General features: G+C 43.7%; 1 pseudogene across 1 annotated transcript; it reads left to right on the top strand.

The window, feature by feature from the left end:
* Positions 1 to 213: 213 nt before the first annotated feature.
* On the top strand, positions 214 to 4,750 carry LOC147887985 (calcium-transporting ATPase 8, plasma membrane-type pseudogene; annotated as a pseudogene). Its single transcript, XR_015543087.1, has 2 exons — positions 214 to 4,135; positions 4,331 to 4,750. The product of XR_015543087.1 is annotated as a calcium-transporting ATPase 8, plasma membrane-type pseudogene (transcript).
* Positions 4,751 to 7,921: the final 3,171 nt, after the last annotated feature.

The following is a 7,921-nucleotide window of genomic DNA, read 5'->3' as shown; positions in this document are numbered from 1 at the left end:
CGTGGGAACTGACAATGGGGTGGCGATTGTGGGAAACCCAAGAGCCACAGGTGGGTGTTGGGAGATCTCAGAGCAGGGGAGATGGCATTTTTCCCGTTGCGTGGAAACAGGTGAAGTGGCGAGTGGGCACAAGAGTGTGTGAGGCTAGTGGAAAGAGGCCCTTACAAGATCACGCCCCCTGCGTCCATTCCCATTAGCTTGTTCCTAATTCCAACGATTCTCTTGACAAACTCTCTCCTTTATATTATTTTCCCTTCAAGATTCGTTGCAGCGTCCATAAGAGCCTCTCCCCAGCCATGGTTCCCGTTGCCTCCCTCGCTTTGGGATCCTCGCCATCGCAGCATTTGGTTGGGCTCCTGCGCGGGAAGGATTTGTACATCGCGGGACCGAGATTGATCGAGCAAATTCAATTGCGCCGGAAGAGAGGAGCTATCAGCGATGCCAGGGGTTGCAAAGGAGGGAGAGCGCTTTTGCGGGGTGGGTTGAGCTGCCTGCCTGCCTGCCTGCCGCGTGAAGGCAAAGCAAGTGGTTGCGGGAGAGACAAAAGAGAGCAGGATATAGTTATAGCGTACTAGGGAGGCACGCGCGGGGAGGGCGAGAAAGCCAAGGAGAGATATTTGAGGATGGCCGAAGGCCGACTCAACAGTGAAATTTGCTCGAGTTGCCTGGCTATGGCGAACTCAACTGTGAAATTTAAATGAGCAGAGTCTCGAGAGAGAACGAGAGCCAGGGAGAGTTCTCCATCCTCCTTGATTTCTTCTCCAATCATGAGCTCTCAACGACGCATCGCTTCACAAAGCAACCTCTCTGATGATCAGTTCGCTTCTGCTCGCAATGACATTCTGTCATCGCGTGACTCCTTCCGCGATGATTCTCGCGTCTCTAGTGCTCCAGGCTCCCCCCCAGGTGATTATTTTGATTCTGCAGATGATGTCTTCAACATTGCCCCCAAAAATCCCACTGCCGGAAGCCTCAAACGCTGGAAGAAGGCCACCCTCGTACTCAATGCCGCTCGCAGATTCCGTTACACGGCAGACATCGATCGGCTGAGCAGACTGAGGCGATTAAGGACCGGCACTCATGCTGTTAGAGCCATACAACGCTTCCAGCAAGCCGGAGCTGCACTGAAGGGCGGGTTGACGCCTGAGAGGCTGGTGGATCTGGTTCAAGGGCGGAGTCATGCATCCCTCCAGGAGCTTGGTGGTGCCGAAGGAGTGGCTCGCTCGCTCGGAGTCAATTTGGAGAAAGGTGTAAGCAATGAACCTCATCAAATTGAGAAGCGCAGGGAAGCTTTTGGTCCAAACACATACCCCCGACAGCCTCCAAAAGATTTTCTCAGGTTCTTTCTGGACGCTTGCAAGGACCCTACGCTGATCATTTTGATGGTTTGCGCAGCGCTATCTTTTGCTTTTGGTATCAAAAGCCATGGAATTCGAGAAGGCTGGTATGATGGTGCTAGCATCGCCCTTGCTGTAACGCTTGTGGTTCTCGTCACATCTGTGAGTGATTACAAGCAAAGCCTTCAGTTTGTAAGTTTAAGCGAAGAAAAAAGAAACATACAAGTGCAGGTGATCAGAGGGGGGAGGAGGATGAAAATATCCATCTTTGACGTGGTGGTGGGTGACATTGTCTATCTCAGTATTGGGGACCAAGTGCCGGCAGATGGTCTGTTTGTAGAGGGTCACTCCCTTGCTCTAGACGAGTCAAGTATGACTGGAGAAATTGAGCCAGCCCATGTGAGCCATAGAATGCCATATTTGCTTTCAGGTTGCATGGTAGTAGATGGCTATGGAAAAATGCTAGTAACTGGCGTTGGAATGAGAACCGAATGGGGCCAACTCATGGCAGACATCGGTGAAGAGACAGGTGAGGAAACTCCTCTGCAAGTGCGTTTAAATGGTGTTGCAACTATTGTTGGTCAGATCGGATTAGCTGTAGCAGTTTTAGTGTTTGTGATTTTGTTCATCTTTTACTTCGCTGGTCACAAAGAGGGTTCTAACAATTCTGGTAAATTTAAGGTCAGACACACCAGTGTAAGTACTGCATTGAATAGCATAGTGGACATTTTTGCAATTGCTGTTACGATTGTGGTGGTGGCCGTGCCTGAGGGTCTTCCATTGGCTGTGACCCTGTCCTTGGCATATGCTATGAAAAAGATGATGATTGATAGGGCCCTTGTGAGACGATTGTCTGCTTGTGAAACCATGGGCAGTGCCACAACTATCTGCACGGATAAAACAGGCACACTTACTCTGAACAAAATGACTGTAGTGAAGGCGTGGGTTGCAGGAGATATGAGAGACCCTGTTGCAGAGTTACAGAGTCTTTCAAAGGACCTGTGCAGTCTGGTTTTTGAAAGCATCGCTCAGAACACCTCTTGTAGTGTTTTTGTTCCTGCAGACAGTGGAGAGACAGAGGTACTGGGCTCCCCCACAGAAAAGGCAGTGCTGTGCTGGGGGCTAAAAATTGGTATGAATTATGAAATTGTGACGAGAGAGTCTTTTATTTTACAAGTGGAAGCGTTCAATTCCATAAAGAAGCGGGCTGGGGTGGCTTTGAGGGTTGCACAAAGCGGTAAGGTACATGTTCACTGGAAGGGAGCAGCAGAGATAGTGTTGAATGAGTGTGACAAGTTATTGTTGGCAGATAATTCCACCTGTGACATTGATGACATCCGGAGGACAGAACTGATGAACGTGATTGAGGGAATGGCTTCTGAAAGTTTGCGCTGTTTAGCACTTGGCTATAGGGAGGTGGACATTGCAGAGGTTCCAACTGGGGAGCAATTGGAGGTTTGGAAGATTCCTGAATCACATTTGATTCTGATTGCAATAGTTGGACTCAAAGATCCTTGCAGGCCTGGGGTCCGTGAAGCTGTGCAGCAGTGTCAAGCAGCTGGTGTGAAGGTCCGTATGATCACTGGGGATAATATTGTAACTGCCAAAGCAATAGCTGCTGAGTGTGGGATCCTCCTCCAAGAAGGAATTGCTATTGAAGGAGCTACCTTCAGGGGGTACCCAGAGGAAACGAGAAGACAACTACTGCCTAACATATTGGTCATGGCTCGTTCTTCACCTTCTGACAAGTTATTGATGGTGCGAACACTCAGGGAACTTGATGAAGTCGTAGCTGTGACAGGTGATGGAACTAATGATGCCCCGGCACTCCGTGAAGCAGATATAGGTCTCGCCATGGGCATTCAAGGCACAGAAGTTGCCAAGGAGAGTTCTGATATAATCATATTGGATGACAATTTTGCATCTGTTGTAAGAGTTGTACGATGGGGACGCTCAATTTATCTCAATATACAAAACTTTATCCAATTCCAACTTACTGTCAATGTGGCTGCTCTTACCATCAATTTCATTGCTGCTGTTTCTTCTGGAGATGTTCCTTTGACTGCTGTACAGTTGTTATGGGTGAACCTCATTATGGATACGCTTGGAGCACTCGCTTTGGCAACTGAGCCTCCTACAGACGAGCTGCTGCATCGACCACCTGTTGGTCGCAAAGAACCTTTGATCTCTAATATAATGTTGAGGAACGTCTGTGGGCAAGCTGTTTATCAGATAATACTACTACTTACACTGCAGTTCAGAGGCAGGGCTCTATTAAGGTTGAAGGGCCCTGATGCAGGAAACATTAAGAACACTGTCATATTCAATGCATTTGTTCTCTGCCAGTTGTTCAATGAAGTCAATGCAAGGAAGCCAGTTGAGCGAAACATCTTGAAAGGGCTTTTAAGAAATCGGTTGTTTCTTGCAATTCTCTGCAGCTCTCTGATATTCCAAGTGATAATAGTGGAGTATCTGAATAAGTTTGCTTCAACTGTAAAGCTTAGTTGGAAATATTGGTTAGTATGCATAATAATTGGCTTTCTAAGTTGGCCAATTGCCTTAGTTCTAAAGACATTCCCTGTGCCTGAGAAACCTATTCTAAAGACAAAGTTGAAGCCTTGGGGAAGGAGGCGTCACAACATGGAGAGAGACAATCACACTCAAAGTGGGGACTTAGACACATTTAGTCCTGACCCAGAATCAGGGCTACAACTTAATTAACTTCCCAATTATTGAGGCTGATTACTCATACAAGGAATCAATGACGGCTGCACAGGAGAATGTTCACACTTCCAATGGTAAGATACAAAAGAACACTTAAATATTGTTAGTCATAAAGCGTGTTGGTGAGCTGGTTCAATCGGATCCTCATATTTGTTTTTTTTTCTGGGTCACCTTCTTGTTTGAAGGTCCTCCAAGTGTTATTTACTTCTATGAAATCATTTTTTTTGTACACATCCAGCAGCTGCCTTACTTTTTTTTCGGTTTTGCAGGTGCCATGTGGTGTTTTGAGACGTCTTCTACAAACGTCAATCATATGTTCATATTGTGAGTGCCTGATCTCACATTTGTAGGATGCCTTGGCTAGTTTACAACCATGAATACGTGGCCAAAGAACTTTACAAACAAGTTATTTTGACCCCCAAGAAGAATGAAAGGGAGGTTGTCTAGTGATTGCAACAGTAAGTACTATTGTGTTGTGACATAAGTCACCCCTTATGGATGATAGTAATAGTTTTCCATTGTATACTCCGCCTAGCCATATGCAAGCTTAGATGTTATCAAAATTGGCAGAGTAACGGTGTATGATTACCACAGCATATAAATATATCTCTAAGCTTATCATCAATATTGCTCTATCCAAAATCTCTTTAATGCCCTTGCTTTACTCCCAATAAGAACCGATAAGGTTTCCTCAACTTTTGTTGGCATCACATGGGTTGTGTTAGTGCTTTAGTGTGTCATAGTGCAAGCACGTAGCCATCTCCTTGGCCTAACTAAGAAAGGAAAGGAGGGGGGGGAAGAGAGAGAGAGAGAGAGCAATGCAAGGCATGGAGGAAAGGGGGGAGGAGTCCCAATGCAAGGCATTGAGGAAAGGGGGGAAGAGTCACAAAAAACAAGGAGGGGTGTCTTGAATATGGTGCATATATAACAACATGAAGAGGAGGGTGTGTGGGCTTTGCATCAAGGAGTGGTGTCCTCATCCACTCATGGGGTTGGAATTCTCCTCTATGGAAGAATAGTTTAAGCTTTCTAATTGTACGTGACACCTTGGGCCCAAGGTTCATAGATAATCGGCAAACTATGTACAATGAAACTTCAAATTTTGAAGTTGACTAAACTATATACAATGAAACTTCAAATTTTGAAGTCGAGAGAGATACTTTTTCAATTTCAATGTTTTAGTTATATTTTTGCCTCAAATTTTAAAAACTATTAGGAAAAACGGATGTGGCGGGAAAACTTATTTGTGAAACATTGCTTGGGCCTCATTTTTTCATATATTTCCTTGCTCTAACCCACTAACATGCATCTAATTGGTTGGAGCATCTTCTCTACGGAAGAATAGTCTCCTCATCTTCATTGCATGCTACTTTCTTAGGTAATAATACAAAATTTTTGGGAGTGGACAACACTAGGGTTGGCACAAAGATGCTTGCTACTTTAACTTACTTTTTAATATTATATTAATGACAATGGGTTTCACTTTTTGAATATTGTTCCTAACACTCAAAAAGTCATATTAATTAATTAGTTGGGGGAGAGGGGAGTGGTATATGATGGCAAAATATTCAAGCATAAAGGGGGGCAATAATTAGTCTCACTTTGGGGGGGGGGGACGGGCATGAAAGAGGGATGGACATGTGAGATTGGGGAGGGGGAGGTCCACTTATGAAAGGCATTAAGGAGGAAAGGACATCCCAAAGGAGGAGGGGGATGAGGGAGGATTTATAATACTATTATAAGGAATGAGTCATATAATATTTAATTAATAGCCTAGTGATAGGGCTCATGCTTTAGAAAAAGAAGGATTCATTAATTATTTTTGAGCTACAATGGATAATTAACTAATGCTTTACCTTGGTCAATTTTCTCAAATTATATGATGATTCTTTTAAGCTATGGTTGGTCTCAACTCCTAAATCCTAAAATAATTAAAGGCTAACTTTCTTCCACTAAGGAATATCAATGGTTAGATGGGAAAGTCCTTTGTTTAGATGGGAGGATTAGTTGTTCAGGGAATGGTCTGAAGTCCTAGAAGAATTAAGTCCAACTTTCTCCCACTAAGGAGGTTCAATGTTTAGATGGGAGAAACTATGGCAATTTGATAGGGAGACACTCATAGATTTCACAAACAAATTATGGCATTTGAGTCTTGAGTTTAAGACAAAGATAGAGAAGGCAGAATTATATAAATATCTATTAAGCCTTAGACCACCTATTTGACATGAAGTGGGAAGTCTAAGCTTGGCTACGTTGAAGGATGCAATTAGAATAGTTGAAGTAGCAGAAAGAAAAGAAAATCCTAGTAGGAGACCATATGATGAATCGAGTAATTCTAGGCGAGCGGGAGTTCAAATGATCGATGAATAAGCTAACTAATCCCTTCTCTCTGGCAAAAGAACTAAGTGCATATATACAGGCAATTCTAAACCTGAACCCATCAACTGACAATGAGACACCTACATCCCACCCATGCAAATCACGAAATAGTTCTTTCGGATGCAATGATTTAAGAGCTAGTATGGAAGTCCCCCCCTTTCCCCTACTTGGGCAATTCACAAAAACCTCATAACCTAAGAGACTTACTGCGACCCAAAAACCATCCTCACTGGCACACTTCACTTCTTGTAATAGAATACCTTTGGATGCAATCTACGAATTATAGAGATCCACCCTTTCTGTTTGGCTTTGTTGCAACATCCCCTAACATTCCACGAGAGTACCGAGATACTAGAGCTCGTCACAACAACTTGAGACCCTCCTACAGAGTTAATGAGCAAGATGTTTTTATGCATCTTTAAAGAACTTGTTTTCCCTACCAACCCTGGCTACCTCTTTAATCCTCTTTGATAAACCTCTTTAATCCTCTTCGGCAAACCTCTCTGATGCACTGATGGCCTTTCACTTGCAACTTCTTGTTAAGCAATCTTTTTTTATGATTGGCATCCAGCATCGCTTCTTCCATTCTGGCTTCATGTTGGATGTCTGGGGTGAGCACCATTTCACAGAAAAGTTCCAGACCCAGATTCTATAACGTATGAGGCTCCCCACCACCTTCTAAAGGGACATGTGATGTCAAATCTTGAGTATGTGTGAGGATCGAGGGATCCTCATGGTTTGGCACTATGACCTTCCCTTTGCGTCCGACCACCATCCATTGATCCTTCAACTCCTACGTATTCGATTTAGGGATTGAATTAACTCGCATCTCATTTCGCTAAGCAAGATGGCATGTCATAAAATGGTTTCTATATTAGATCATGGTGGATCATTCTAGGGAATTCGTTGGCCAATTTAATATAACAAAATATGCACATATGCATTAGGTCCTAGGATGGGTAGGAAAGGGTCGTATTTGCATGCGTATTGCATTAATCAAATCATAGGTATAATAGAGTCATAAGCAAAGGGCAGAATAATGGGGCATTCCCAAGGGATGTGATCTAAGAGGTTGTATTTGTATGCATATGGGGTTGTGGAGTGCATGAGCATGTAGAGAAGAGTCTAGCAAAAAATACGTTCAGATGGGCACTCCTTCCACCCCATTTGGAGGGCTAATCTCTCTCAAATTCTATATCATTATCCACACATGGCCATCCCGCATTTAGGGTTGTGACAAGTCATATATTTTTTAATTGGAATTTACATGAAGTTGTTCTCATGGAGGAGAGGCATACACATTATGGTGAGGGGAGAGGGTTTATAGAGTGTGAGATTCGAACTCAATACCTCACATGCTCACCACTAACCTATAGAGCATGATGTTGCTCCCAAGTTGGGTCGCATTAGTTTGACATTTTTTAAAAAGGTTTTTCATTTTAAAACATTATTAATATGTATGCAAATCGATAAAAACACGT

The sequence above is a fragment of the Dipteris shenzhenensis genome, chromosome 22, assembly GCF_047967505.1.
Source record: "Dipteris shenzhenensis isolate YYH24624 ecotype China chromosome 22, Dip_SZ_1.0, whole genome shotgun sequence".
NCBI classification, from domain to species: domain Eukaryota; kingdom Viridiplantae; phylum Streptophyta; class Polypodiopsida; order Gleicheniales; family Dipteridaceae; genus Dipteris; species Dipteris shenzhenensis.
The sequence above is the reverse complement of the archived record's forward strand: the minus strand, read 5'-3'. Positions and strand labels throughout refer to the sequence as shown.